At 38.1% G+C, this 15,994-nt stretch overlaps 1 protein-coding gene and 1 pseudogene across 17 annotated transcripts in view; one reads left to right on the forward strand and one right to left on the reverse strand.

Annotated features, from left to right (window-relative positions):
- Positions 1–15,994, reverse strand: part of VEPH1 (ventricular zone expressed PH domain containing 1) — a 713,106-nt gene that overhangs the window by 277,865 nt on the left and 419,247 nt on the right. The gene's annotated exons all lie outside the window — the stretch shown is intronic.
- On the forward strand, positions 2,216–13,653 carry LOC307186331 (lysosomal amino acid transporter 1 homolog; annotated as a pseudogene). Its single transcript has 5 exons — positions 2,216–2,264; positions 4,417–4,501; positions 7,750–7,813; positions 10,907–11,002; positions 13,583–13,653. The product of its transcript is annotated as a lysosomal amino acid transporter 1 homolog (transcript).

A 15,994-nucleotide genomic window follows, 5' to 3' on the forward strand; every position in this document is an offset into this window, starting at 1 on the left:
TCAAAACTTTTTACAACTAGAGGCCACACAACGTTATTCAGCTCCAGGCTGCATTTGACCACAGGTCTCTGGTATTGTGCCCTCAAAATAGATCTTAGGAGAGCAGGATAAGACACTGAAGCTGGGAGCAGAAGAGGTTCAAGAAGGAGGAGGGTGTGAGCTGGAGCCCTGCCTTGGCGATGTGGCCTGGGACTCCGGGTCCCCCAGTGCCTGTTTCTGGGTTGCCAAGGGCACTTTGCCCCAGATTCTGTTCCCTGAGCACCTCTCCTCCCCAAGGTGGGTCCTGGGGAAGCCACCCCACTTGTATGGCTTTAGATAAAGCCCTGTAGCACCAAGCCCGCTGACAACCCTCTCAGGCACATGTTGTATCTTTACATCCCTTTCAAGAACTGGAATCTTTGGCCTGGGACCTTGTATGGTGGTGAGGAGGCAGGTACAGGGGTGCCCTGAAATGAGGAAAGTGGAAATCTGTTTGGATGAGTCCCTTATCCTAGACTGTGGCCCTAGACCTCACATCACTGACTGCTGGGGTAGAAGTGTTTACCATGCCTGTCCTACATTGTCTGGCATTGAGAACTGTGTGCTTGGCAATTTGTATGTGGTGATCAGACACCACCAAGTCTAAAACCTGTACCCTATTAGGGACTTCCCTGGCTGTCCAGTGGTTAAGACTCCGTCCGAGCTCCCAATGCAGGAGGCACGGGTTTGATCCCTGGTCGGGGAACTAAGACCCCGCATGCTGCCTGGCGCGGCCAAAAAAAAAAAAAAAAAATTTGTACCCTATTATGAATTTCAGACTCTCTTGAGAGAAAAGGGGACATAGTATGTGATAAAGTATTTGACTAGCACAGCTCAGATGAAGAACAAGGTATGAAATATTTTTTGCTATGGAAATTCTTTATCTGATATGTACTTCTAACTTTGTCTTAATTGGTGTCTTGCATCCAACAGACTTTATTTCACTATTTTTATATGACCTGAGAGAGTTGTGAAAGTGTGTTCTTCAAGCAAGTGAGAAGATCAGTACAGAATTTCCAGTGGGTAATATTTACCTTTTTTGAGTTTTAATAGCTTTGATCATTTATATGATTGCAATCTGCTGAGACTGGGTTTTGCTTAGAATCTCTGAGAAAATCCTGGTGTCACAGCTGTACATCACTGTGGGAGAAGTGCTGTGGGAACCGCTACAGAAACGTGTTTATACTTTAACTATCAGCCATTTTCTTGAAGATTACTTAAAGTATCAACAACACCAGTAAAATCTGTTGGGCCACTGTACCTGGTGGGTGCTGGTCAGCCAGAAAGCTGAACTGAGCTAAAGACAAGTATAATCTTTGATGCATAATTTACATCTGGGATTTACTTCTGAGCACAACAGGATGGTGTTAGATCCACACATTTGAAATATTAGTAAGAGCCTACTAATGACATATTGGGTGGTATTTGTCCCATCTGACTAACAGTTACTGGCTGTGATGGACAGACACTGATGTGCAGGTTGTGTGAGATGTGAGCTTTCTCATTTTACACTATTTAGAGAACAATCAGGAGACTTTACAAAAGATTAAACTGAAGACTCCGTTTTCAAATAGCTTTGGTTTTGCAATAAAAGATTACTGAGAAGTTGAAAATGGAGAGTGACATGTGTGTGCGTGTATGCGTGTGTCTGTATCTCAAAGCTAAATGTGATTTCAAAAAGAAAAATGTAACTTTTGTTTATTAGCTTCAAACAAAATCCTATGTGGTTTTATAGATAGGACCTGAATTTTCTTACTAATAAAATTGATAACATCTCTTAAGGCAATTAATAACTTATTGCTGCATTTTGTGTGGGGGACAGTGAATTTCATGAAAAATACGATGATGAAACATAACCTAAGACTTTTTGAAAATCTACTTTTTTCAAAAAAGTAGATTTTTTCCTCCTTGCCCTACTCTATTCTTTAATATATGTGTTAAAAGAAGTTAAAGGAATGGTCAAAAAGAAGAGGTTTCAATGTTCAAATTCTAAGACAAGCTTCCAAGACTCTTATGCATGAATTGTTTTTCCTCCCTAAGTCTGAAATGTGGGTAGGCTTTACCCATAAGCTCTCTTTTGAATACCATTTCTTTTGAGCACACTGATTTTCAAAACACATTCTTTAGGACCTAAGCATACAGCACTTTGATAAACAAGATATGCCACCATATCATTTCAGATTCCAAACCAACAATCATGCTCCATGCTGTCAAGGATCAGGAAGTTGGAAGCAGTGAACAGAAAGGTAAGCTGATTTGCTTGTATGATTTTTTTCCCCTCAGTGTTGCGTTTTAGAAGTTTACCACTACCAAAAAGCCACTAAATAAAAGGTAAAGTAAACACCCAAAGTTCTCCAACTGCATCACTTTTCCTAAACCAGCAGCGCTTCAAAAGTGGCAAATTGTTTTAGGCCTTTCTCAATTTGGGAAAGAGTTGTGAAGTAAAACTTTGCTTTTAAGGCATTTAATGGCCCAGTTACATTCTAACCCTTCAAATAAACCCTCCCAAGAGTCCTTAGAGACTTGATTTCTCTGTTCTCTATGTCCTTCATACTATTAAAAAAATCTATTCTTTTAGAGAATATAAAAACAAAAGAGGCGTTTAATAAACCAAAAGTTGGGTCCTTAAAAAGATCAATGAGATTGACAAATCTTTAGTTAGACTAACCAAGAAAAAAAGAGAAGATACAACTAAAATAAAAAATGAAAGTAGATTGTTACTACCCACCTTTCAGAACACAAAATGAATTAAAAGAGAATACTATGAACAATTGTAGGCCAACAAATTAAATAGCCTAGATGAAATGGATAAATTCTTAGAAACACACAAATAACCAAAACTGATTCAGACGAAACAAAAATCTGAACAGATCTATAACAAGAGATTGACTCAGTATTCAAACCTTCCAACAAAGAAAAGTCTAAGGCCAGACAGCTTCACTGGTGAATTCTACCGAATATTTGAAAAAGAATTAATACTAATCCTGCTTAAACTCTTCCTAAAAATTGAAGAGGATGGAACACTTCAAAATTCATTCTTTGAGGACAGTATTACCTCAAAACCAAGTCCAGATAAAGACTCCACAAGGAAAAAAAACTACCAGTGATAGCCGTTATGAATATAGATGCAAATATCACCAACAAAACTAGCAAACTGAATCCAACAGCGTATTAAAAAGGATTATACACAGCAAAGTGGGATTTAACCTAAAAACGCAAGAGTGGGTCAGCATAAGAAAATCAATCAGTGTAATATACCACATTAATCAAGTGAGGGGAAAAAAACCACCGTATCATCTCAACTGACACAGAAAACATGTTTGATAAAATCCAACACCCTTTCATGATGAAAGCACTCAGAAAACTAGCAATAGAAGGAAACTTCCTCAACATGATAAAGGGCATTCATGAAAAACCAATAGCAAACATTGTACTCAATGATGAAAGACTAAGCATTCTCCCTAAGATGAGGAAGAATACAATGGCACCTACTTCCATCACTGCTATTCAACATTGTACTGGAAGTTCTAGCCAGTGAAATTAGGCAAGAAAAAGAAATAGAAGACATCCAAACTGAAAAGGGAGAAGAAAAACTATCTCTATTCATAGATCACATGGTTCTATAAATAGAAAATTCCAAAGAATACACACACAAACACACACACATAACACAAACTACTAGAGCTAATAAATGAATTCAGCAGAGTTGCAGGGTCCAAGATTAACACACAAAAACCAATTATGCTTCTTATACTCTTGCACTGTACTATCCAAAAAGAAAATTAAGAAAATAATTACATTTACAATAGGATCCAAAGAATAATATACCTGGGAATAATTTTAACCAAGGAGATAAAAGACTTGTACACTGAATACTATAAAACATTGCTAAGAGAAATTAAAGTAGACTTAGGTAAATGGAAATACTTACATGTTCATGGCTTGGAAGACCTAATATTGTTAAGATGGCAATACTACACAAAGTGCTCTGCAGAGTGGATGAAGTCCCTATCAAAATTCCAACAGCCTTTTTTCAGAAATGGAAAAGATGTGCCTCAAATTCATATGGACTTGTAAGGGACCCTGCATAGCCAAAACAATATTGAAAAAGAATACCAAAGTTGGAGGACTCACACTTCCCAATTTTAAAACTTATGACAAAGCTACAGTAACCAAAACAGTTTGGTTCTGGCATAAGGATAGATAAATAGATTAATGGAATAGGATTGAGAATCCATAAATAAACCCATACATTTATGGCCAGTTGTTTTTTGACAAGGGTGTCTTGACTGGGAGTGAATGGGATGTTTAATGCTGTACTTCACCAGTTTTTTTGGTACTTATTACTTAGTCGCCTCATTAAGCTCTATGATCTGAGTGGTCTACAGAAATGAAAAGTGGATGAAGCACTCCCTCTGAGACTTCTGCTGTGCTGGATTGGTGGAGACCTGACAAATTTCATAGGTTGCTACCTGCCTATTCAGTTAAACATTTCTCAGAATTAATCTTTAAAGAGTGAAAGATTATGTGTGCATGGAAGTCCTCATGTATAGGCTTACCAGATTTAGCAAATAAAAATACAGGACACTCAGTTAAATGTGACTTTCAGATAAACAGTAATTAACTTTCCTTTTAAGCATGCCTTAAATATTACATGAAAATCCTGTATTTTATCTGACAACACTCTTTTTTAAAAAAATTTATTTATTTTGGCTGTGTCACACAGGATGTGGGATGTTAGTTCCCCATCCAGGGATCAAACCAACACCCCCCTTTGTGGGAAGCATAGAGCCTTAACCACTGGACCGCCAGGGAAGTCCCTGACAACACTCTTTATATATATATATATATATATATATATATATATATATATATATATATATATATATATATATATATATATATATATATATATAGGCTGCATTGGGTCTTCGTTGCTGCACACGGTCTTTCTCTAGTTGCAGTGAGCAGGGGCTACTCTTCGTTGCGGTGCGTGGGCTTCTCATTGCAGTGGTTTCTCTTGTTGCGGAGCACGGGCTCTAGGCGCACAGGCTTCAGTAGTTGTGGCACGTGGACTCAGTAGTTGTGGCTCACAGATTCTAGAACGCAGGCTCAGTAGTCGTGGCACACAGGCTTAGTTGCTCCGCGGCATGTGGGATCTTCCCAGACCAGGGCTCGAACCCGTGTCCCCTGCATTGGCAGGCGGATTCTTATCCACGCCACCAGGGAAGCCCCTTGACAACACTCTTAATGTTACAACTTGTTTAGATTAGAATAGAGGTCAGTCTGTTTTCAGACATTCTTTTGTTTTTTTTAATCTATATTCAGTTTTAATTTCTTGTCTTCATCCAGTTTTAATATTTTCTTGCCTCAAGGTAGCTGAACATGATATGCTGCCATTAGGGGATACCTTTTCTTTTCTATACTAAGACTGAAGAATGATCCACAGATGCTGACAGGTAGTCCACAAAGAGAGTAATCATTACCAATAGTTTGTGGCTACAGGCAAACCTCTCTGTGACAATATTCAAATGTAAAAAAAATAAATAAAGTGGAAGAGTGTGAGCTTTTAAAATATCTTGTTAATGTATTTAATCATGCAAATAACTTTGTCATCTTTGTACACCATATTATAGACGTTGGATAATGGTGGCTTTGGATTTGACATTTTTGAATGTCCACCCTTATTTACCACTCCAGATTTTTGCAGCTCTCTGCTACATGAACATGAGTATGATCATGCCTTCACAATTTGCAAACTATAAGTTAAAGAATCAGAAGAAAAAAAAAATGTAAAATCGGTAACAGTTAATTTTAATACTTCTATTCATAATTGACACTTTTCTCATTTAAAAATCAACAGAACATTTTATGATGTGACAGACAAGGGCTTAATCTCCAAAATATACAAACAGCTTATACAATTCAACAACAATAACAACAAAAAACAAACAACCCAATCGAAAAATGGGCAGAAGACCTAAATAGACATTTCTCCAAAGAAAAAATAGAGATGGCCAATAGGCACATGAAAAGATGCTCAACATTGCTAATTATTAGAGAAATGCAAATCAGAACTACAATGGGATACCACCTCACAAGAGCCAGAATGGCCATCATTAAAAAGTCTACAAATAACAAATGCTGGAGAGGGTGTGGAGAAAAGGGAACCCTCCTACACTGTTGGTGGGAATGTAAGTTGGTGCAGCCACTGTGGAAAACAGTATGGAGGTTCCTCAGAAAACTAAAAATAGAATTACCATATGATCCAGCAATCCCACTCCTGGGCATATATCCAGACAAAACTATAATTCAAAAAGATACATGCACCCCTGTGTTCACAGCAGCACTATTCACAATAGCCAAGACATGTAAACAACCTAAATGTCCATTGACAGATCAATGGATAAAGAAGATGTGGTGCATATATACAGTGGAATACTACTCAGCCATAAAAAAGAATGAAATAATGCCATTTGCAGCAACATGGATGCAACTAGAGATTATGATACTAAGTGAAGTAAGTCAGAAAGAGAAAGACAAATACTATATGATATCACTTATATGCCACAAATGAAACTATCTATAAAACAGAAACAGACTCATAGATATAGAGAACAGACCTGTAGTTGCCAAGGGGGAAGGGGGAGGGAGAAGGATGGACTGGGAGTTTGGGGTTGGTAGATGCAAACTATTATATATAGAATGGATAAACAACAAGGTCCTACTGTATAGCACAGGGAACTATATTCAATATCCTGTGATAAACCATAATGGAAAAGAATATTTAAAAAAAAGAATGTTTAAATGAGTATAACTGAGTCACTTTGCTGTACAGCAGAGATTGGCACAGAATTGTAAATCAACTCTACTTCAATTAATACACAAAGATAAAAAAAAAAAATAAAAATCAATAGAACATTTTAGAGTTATTTTCAGTGTGATAAGGCAGACTTTGATAAGACATAACATTTCTCTTAATCATCCCTATGACTCCTTTAAGAATTTTGGGATGTGACACATTTAGATTCCATGCTATTTTATCTTTTATTTCAGTTGGTCTGTGTGATTGAAAAATGAACAGAAATGATAAATCAGAAAATTTTTGGTTCCTCTAGGTAAGAGAGAGTTTGGCAGGAAAAGTCAAACATTCTTAGAGAGATTTCTATAGGTGGTAAATAGTACCACTTTTTCTCTCTTGCCTACTCTAAAAACATATCCTCCCCAAAACCATAACTGCAAAGAGCTCCTAAGTGTTTACTGCTTGTCAGTACTGTTGTAACTCAGACAACCTTCACACCACTTGGTAGAACAGGTACTATTTTTATCTTTAGAGGTTGGCCCAGAATAGACCCTCAGCATATATTTGTCAAGTAAATGAATATCATCATTTTTACTTTTGCTTTGATCACTGTTTCTTTCAATGACTGTTTAGTTTTTTCATTTCTTCATTTGTTCATTGATGAGCCAATACAAAAATGAAATTTGTTTTTAGCCATCTATCAATGAAAATAGTGCCAGTCTCTCCTCAGGACTCATGAGGCCCGTTTTCTACTGCCCCCTGGTGGCTGTAACTATTACAAGGTGGGAGCATTCACTCAAATCTGCAAAATCAACTCCAAAGCCCACTGGGTACCATTGTGAGGAAGGCAGGGGACACCATCCAGTTGTGCACCAGGCTCTGTGCTAGGCCTCTTACATGTGCTCTCTGCTCTCGCTTACTCTTCACAGAAACCTCCGTTATACAGATGAGCAGACTGAAGCATGGATAAACGGGACCAAGGCCACACAACTGGTAAGTAGAGGTGTTGGATTTCAAAATCAAAATAAGGTGACATCAGGAATTTATCTGACTGATTCACAGTTTAACTGGTGTCACATGAATCACAGCTTCATAAAAAGAGGGCCCGCCTCTGTCTGTTCAATATTGAGTCCCTAGGACCTAGCATATAGCAGGCATTTGGTGAAGAGTGGTGGAATGGAATGAATTATAAAATATGTGGATGTTTCCAGTAAAGCTGGTACTTAGAGGATGCTCATTCAGTTTCCTGCCCTGCTCCCCCTTCCCCCCAACACCAAACCCACTTTAAATATATTAAATGAAGCAGGGCATCGAGAACTAAAGCAAAGGACTACTTGGGAAAAAAAAATTGCTAAAATAATGGGATATAGGTGTGTGTGTGTATGTATACATACACATAGTCACCATCATCACTAGTTCAATCAATCTAGAACTAATCCTGAATTTCTGTGGCAAACAGTCTAAAACAATATGACAGGCTAAGCTCTCTTCAATTTACTCCCTCAGGCCTAAATTGAGCAGCTCATACAATTTATGAGGTTTCTGGGACAGAGTTTTGCTTGGTTGCAATATCTTGTGCAAGGAAAATAGACTGAATTTGGAATGATGTTAAACTTAGGGTCAATGCAGTGTTCAAAAGAAAATGAAGTTTTGCTAAGGAACGTGGGCTCAATTGTTCCTCTCACCCAGAGTGTTAAGGGATAAAGCAAATCCCCCAAATACAAAATGTGTTTGAAGGTAATTTTTTATTGAAGTCTATTGTCTTAACATGTGGTTGTAATATGTAAAAAACTGTTGAGTTCTACCTTTGCAGTTACAACTCCACAAATGTTTTAAAATAAATGCTTCATCAATTTGATGTTAAAGTTGGAATGATTTACCCAGAATCTTGCAGTCAGACATCTGGGTGTCTGGTGTCTCTTGATACTAACAACCCTAATACAGATGTAACATAACTACAAAATTACAAATTGAATGCAGAAGTTAAAACTGCATGGATTTAACTCTGCCCCTAGTAACCCCTGGTGGACATGAGTCTGATTTGTAAGGCACCAAGTTTTCTATTTCAACATAGGTTTTTGTATGTTTGTTTTTATTTTTGGTGTCGTCTGTCACATTTGTTAAGGTTCTACATCCCAGTATTTCCTAGCTCCCTAAACAAGAGTATTCAATTTGATCATCATTCCTGGACGTTCTCTTGTTTCTATTATTACCTGGTGGAGCAAGACCAGAGCCAGCCAGTGCCCATGGAGAAGGAGCCGTTCTGTTCTGTATGGTTAACGGTTTATGGACCAGCTGCTTTTTGTTTTTTCCTTGGAGAGCTTTCCAAACTGTACCTTGGCTGGCACTGCTGACTGGAGGTTGAGTGATCTAGATGCAGATATAGGAGATGTGGTCCTTAGGATGTAATGCCTTGGTTTATAGCATCTTGGAGCACCAGCATGAAGTATTCAGTTTTGCATTCCTGGCATCTTGAAATGTAGGTGTTTATTAAGAATTGTTGATTAAGTGACTCCTCTTTCCCCCATGACAGGACCTCTGCGTGGCGTGTTCCAGTGGTGCCTAGGTTTCTCTTGGTCACTGCTTTTTCTCCGTCTCAAGAACAGGTCTTTTGGCTGCCTCTCTCCTTCTCTCAGAGGCCTAGATCACCCTCTCTGTTACTGCTTTTAATTTTCGTTGACTGTTGCTGCCACTCACACCACATTTCATCTCCTCTCTCCTTTCCTGCACTGTCTTCCCACTCCATCTCTGCAGTGTTCTCATTACTGTCTTCTGTCCTCTTCCAAGGCCTGCCAGCGCTAGTATGGAGGCACTGAGCTTATAAGCATGTAGCTGGGCAATTAAACAGCACTTTCCTTTCCTATAATTGATCTAGCCAATTACCACAGTCCATCAGGTTCTACCTGTGGCTACTCTGGTCTCAGATGGACTTGGTGATACTGAGTTCTAAGAAAAGGACATACGTTTTTCTTTTTTTTTTTCCTGGATACCTTTTATTGTGGAGCCATTCCAGAAGCACAGGTAATCTGGAGATTAACTATCAGATAAGGACTATTTAGCTGCAGTAATTCCTTTCAGTGTGCTGCCGGGTATCAGCTCAGTAGCTTGTGGCGTTTGTTCACCATTGCCTTGTTTGTTTGTTTCTAAGCACTAGGGAGTAGAAGCCTGCAGAATTATGTGTGATTGGGGTGCTGGCATTCATTGTGCTATCAGTGGCAATACTCAGTGTTACTGATGAAGAATCGACATGGGACTTCAACAGGAGTGAAAAAGGGAATCTTCATTTGAGAGCGATAAGCTCTTTCCTTTAGATCCATTTTTTGAGTCACTTTAGAAATGTTTTTGCAGAGTTTTTCATTGTTGTTAATCTTATAACTTCTGCAAAGATGTTGTGGATGTGCTGAAGTTAGTCTAGGAAACATTTTATTTCAAAGAAGAAATGAGAGTGTGCTAGGACGCCATCCCCACCCCCTTCCATGTTCTCCCAATAAAAAAAAATCATGAAATAATTTTTATTAACTTGTCAAATTACATCTAAGAAACTTCAAGCCTTTGGGATTTCACAACTAGTGAACTTTGGTATACCAAAATCAGTCAGGGCTTTGTAAAATCCAGATACGTGAAAATCGGAGGGCATCTTCTCCCCTCATGGAACAGAGGCTGGTGGGCAGGAAGGCCTGACCCAAAGTGAGTAGAACTGCCAGTGAACATGCCTACATAATCCCTCCTCCAGGCAGATGATTTTATACTGGTCAAAGAAGGGGTTCCATGGGGCTGACCCAGAAATCCACATGGAAACCGGGTAAATAAACCTGTATCGAAGTTATTTAAGAAAAAATTTTAATTGCCATTATTCAAAACAACTTAGCATACCCAAGTGGAAAGGTGAGTGATTTTGCTCCCTGACTGGGGACTACTACCCATCCCAGAAGACGATGCTTAATATTTATTGGTCTCCAAAATAACAAAGATGGAAAAAGAATTTCCATACTGGTTCTGTTTAATGACTCCCAATTTCCTTTAAAATACTTAGATTCTAATGTGTGCTTTAATTGCCCCCTAATGCTATCACTCTTCCTGCATTAGGATGCTCTTGGCATAATTGAAATGGCAGGTTTTATTTGTGGCCATCTCTCTTGTATATTCTACTTAGGATCTCAATTCCCCTAACTGTACAGAAATGTAAGTACATCATTTGCTCTGTATGCGCTGATCAATCAAAAGTGCTTCTTATCTCTTTCTCTACCTTTGGAAGATGACTTGGAATTCTGAGGAGTGCATTTGGGACCAAAAATATGGAAGTCACAGTCTCGAATTGATTCTCGCTCAGATTGTTTTGTTTGTTAAGCTCCTTTTGGCTTAGGCAACAGAATACAGATCAACCAGAATTTTAGTCTCGGTCTGTTTTGCTGGGCTTGCATATTAACACCAATATAATGAAATCACAGTAAATTATACAAAGCATTTGGAGTGGATATGGTGGTTGTTTCAACTTTTGAAAAACTCACTATTCCCTTGCGTTTTGCAGCTAATGTACTTCATTGTGGCGACACAAAAAGGACTCAACTCAGGGATGTGCATTTTATCTTCCCGATTTTTTACCATCCAAGGATTATTTGAACTTCCATTCAAATATATTCTCTCATTCTGTCAGGTCCTGGAAATTGAACACTTTAAATTTTTGAATGCTTAGTGGGAATAAAACAATATTTTTCTCTAACTAATACATTTGAATTTCCACATGTTCCAAATATTCTTATATGTTTGTCAATATTTTGAAATGAAGTATTGCAAAAGCAATATATATAATGTATAATATATATATCTATCAAGAGGAATAAATAACCCAGTAATTAGCAACAGGGAAGCACACTGCAGACTCTGAATAAAGAAGCTTCATGGAAACAAAACTTTCTTCAGAGGAGGTTACTATAGTCTCTCCCTCAGACCTGTCTTGAAAATGAGCCCAAAGGCAGCTTCATAGTAGGTAATTTACTAACTCCTGATCCAATAATGGAGCTAAGAGATCGGTGCTAAATGACACTTAAAAGGGCATTAACTGACACCAGTATCACACACAGAAGACATTTTAAATATTAAAACTTAGTACTTTTTAATCTTGAAGGAAATGGATGAGAAAAGAAATATTTATAGAATTAACTATAAATATTTGACATGTCTTGACATCAAATATAGATATAAAACCAAAATATAAAGGACATATTAGGAAATACATATGGTGAATAACAGAATGTTAATAAGAATCTCCATAACTGAGAAGGAAAAAAGTTAAATAGAAAAATTTACATAGGACTTAAAAACAGATAATTAAAGAAGAAATAGAAATAATTAGAATATACGTGGAAAATAATTTACCCTCTCTAGGAATTGAACACATGCAAAATGAATAGACCAAAAGTAATAGACCATTTTCATCTATCAAAGAGCAAATACAAAGAAGCTGTAGGGATCAAAGCTGATAAGGGCAGGGCTTGTTGGCACACTCATACTCTGCTAAGTAGATGTATAAATTATTATACCCTTTCTGGAAGACATTTTAGCAGTTTGTATCAAGAGCAATTTGTATGGAGGTTCCTTAAAAAAACTAAAAATAGAGTTACCATATGATCCAGCAATCCCACTCCTGGGCATATATGCAGAAAAGATGAAAACTCTAAGTCAAAAAGATGCATGCACCTCAATGTTCATAGCAGCACTATTCACAATAGCCAAGACATGGAAGCACCCTAAATGTCCACTGACAGATGAATGGATAAAGAAGATGTGATACATATATACAACGGAATAGTACTCAGCCATAAAAAAGAATGAAATAATGCCATTTTCAGCAACATGGATGGACCTAGAGATTATCATACTAAGTGAAGTAAGTCAGTCAGAGAAAGACAAATACCATATTACATAACTTATATGTGGAATCTAAAATATGATACAGGGGACTTCTCTGGTGGCACAGTGGTTAAGAATCTGCCTGCCAACGCCAGGGACATGGGTTTGAGCCCTGGTCCGGGAAGATCCCACACAGGCCACAGAGCAACTAAGCCTGTGCGCCACAACTACGGAGCCTGCGCACTCTAGAGCCTGCAAGCCACAGCTACTGAGCCCGTGTGCCACAACTACTGAAGTCCACACGCCTAGAGCCTGTGCTCCGCAGCAAGAGAAGCCACCGCAATGAGAAGCCCCCTAACCACAACAAAGAGTAGCCCCTGCTCACCACAACTAGAGAAAGCCTGTGTGCAGCAACGAAGACCCAACACAGCCAAAAATAAAATTAATTAATTAATTAAAAAATAAATAAAATATGACACAAATGAACTTATTTCCAAAACAGAAATAGACTCACAGACATAGAAAACAAACTTATGGTTACCAAAGGGGAAAGTGGGGGAGAGGGTTAAATTAGGAGTTTGGGATTAGCAGATATAAACTATTATATATAAAACAGATAGCAACAAAGTCCTACTGTATAGCCCAGGGAACTATATTCAATATCCTATAATAAACCATAATGGAAAAGAATATGAAAAAGAATATGTATTTATATTGTATATATATATCTGAATCACTTTGCTGTACACCCAAAACTAACTCAATATTGTAAATCAACTAAACTTCAATAATAAATAAATAAAAGATTTTAAAAGATGTCGTAAGTTCTAAAGAAATACAATTTAAAACTTTTGTGAGGTGATGGATTGTGTAGTGAAAAGAACAACTAATAACCATCCTGACTCCTATTAGTACCAAAGAAGGTCTACTGAGGGGACTCCATTTTGCTCTTTGCATTGGCTGTGATTGGGAACTGCACATAGGGACTCAGTGTGGGTTTAAAGGCACCAGCTGCCCAGTGTCACAGGAGCACCTGCATTGTGCATCATCTTCCTTGGCTTCTTGGGAGTTTTGGAGTCTTATTTCCTGACTTTTTTTGGGTACCCTTTGTCATCAGAATGCCATTTGGAGATAAACACGTACTTTTTATGGCCTCTTCTTTTTTTTTTTTTTTTTTTTTTCGGTACGCGGGCCTCTCACTGTTGTGGCCTCTCCCGTTGTGGAGCACAGGCTCCGGACGCGCAGGCTCAGCGGCCATGGCTCACGGGCCCAGCCGCTCCGTGGCATGTGGGATCTTCCCGGACCGGGGCACAAACCCGTGTCCCCTGCATCGGCAGGCGGACCCTCAACCACTGCGCCACCAGGGATGCCCTGGCCTCTTCTAAGAAGTGTAAATAGCTAATGGTATAGCCATTTCATTTTTAAAGTCTAGATATTCATTTATAAAGAAAGTTCTCTTTTTTTCCAAAGTGTTCTAGGTTATTAGCATTGTAGCAGGAGATCAAATTCAAATGCAAGTTCCTTGGTTTTCTTTGGTTCATCAGATAAAAAAGTTGAGCCAAGATTAAGCATTGAAAGTGATGTATTTTAGATATGAAATTCTTGTTAGATTGTAATGGCAGGTATTAAGAAAAAGGGCTTTTTCACTGCTGAAAACCCTTCCAGAGAACACTTAGAATTCATAAATGGTAACTAGTGTTCTTCCCTGTGTCAATAAAAGTGATTCTTAGGAATGAATAGTTTATGGTAATAAAACTTTTGGAATAATTGGGTAATGAATTTAATGAAAATTAGCCATAGTATTTAAACCTACATCCTTTGAATGTAGGGAACAAATATGAGGGCACTCTTCATTTTAGCTTCTTAAACATGTTAGCTTATTAAAATGTATAATAGCTATGTAATCAAATTGAAATATTTGTGTTCTTTTACTCATTGATGTTGGAGTTTCAGAAAACATAGGGGTGCTTATTGTTGATCAGCTTGATAAAACTGACACTAGTTGTCATTCAGAATTGCAACGTAAGAGACCTAGGGCTCATATCCGGGGTTGTCAAAGTATCAAATAATCTCTTAAGAATTCTTGGCATGAATTTTACAGTTATTTTTTGGACCCAGCCATTAAAGAAAATCAAAATAGCTCTTTGCACTTTAGCAGCCCTTTATGATTTTTAGTACTTTGCCATAGACCACTAACGAGCACTCCCAAAATGTTTACTGTGAAGCAGAAAAATAAAAGCCTCATTTTAAAACTGGATACCTTGAGGCGGAGAGTGGATCCTAGCAATACTCAGTGAGTTACAAACTTGGGACCAACTCCAGAGCCCCTGTCCTCAGCAGGCCCAGGAGTGGGAAAGGCAGTCCCAGAAGCCGCACAAAGGGGGATTCTTAAGTCATTCTCCCTTCTTCTACTTCTAGTAAGATGAAGGGCAGAGAACCCCATGCCATTGTGTTAGGAGACAGTGTATTTGTTTCAACTTCTTTCAAATTGAGGGAGTGGGCTAGATTTATATCTCGTCAATGAACAACCCAAAATACTGTTTTTATTTTGATTTGAGCATATGAATGCTTAATCTCCTGCTCCACGGATTGGAATGCATGGGAGGGTGTTGTCCTCCAACTGACCTTTCCCAAAATCGAATCCTGAGTCGAAAAGCTGTAACCTAAAACCCCAAATCATTGGCCTTAAAGAAGTTTCCCTGAGAGAATTAGGCCATTCCTTTTTGATTTCTAAATGCATGTGCCTTGTGTAAGCATTCAGAAACTGTGGTATCGTTGGCCTCAAGCCTCCCTGAGTTTCAGGATGCGTGGATAAGCAATAATCTCTCAGTTCCAACTTGATTGGAGCCTGAACCCAATCTCACCCGAAATTAGTTTTCAAATCCAAATGCAATTAAAAACAGATGTTTCCAATCAGACTGAAAGATTGTGAAAAAAAAATCAGGTTCACTGCCTTTACAATCAGTTGAATATTCTAGGTATTTGTAATCAATGGGAAGAGAGAAGAAATAAGTTGTTTCCAGAGAGTTCGCTCTTCTTTCCTTCCACACTGAGCCCTCCAAGGGCTCAGAATCAGTACATTTTGAAGAGGTGTATGATGATTTGCCAGGCTGGACTTTTCTGCCTGATCCACTTTCTAATCTATTCCAGGTCCAGACAGATAAGCATCTTGAGTTAGGCACTTCATAATTCTTATTGCTGAGAATGAATTTCTACCAATAAAAGTAGGGACACATAAAAATAACTTGTTTCTTAAAAGTACTAGAATATTAAATATTCTTAGACAGAAAGTTTCATTTAGCACATGCTTTAAAATTCCTTCTA

The sequence above is a fragment of the Stenella coeruleoalba genome, assembly GCF_951394435.1.
Source record: "Stenella coeruleoalba genome assembly, chromosome: 5".
Lineage (NCBI taxonomy): Eukaryota > Metazoa > Chordata > Mammalia > Artiodactyla > Delphinidae > Stenella > Stenella coeruleoalba.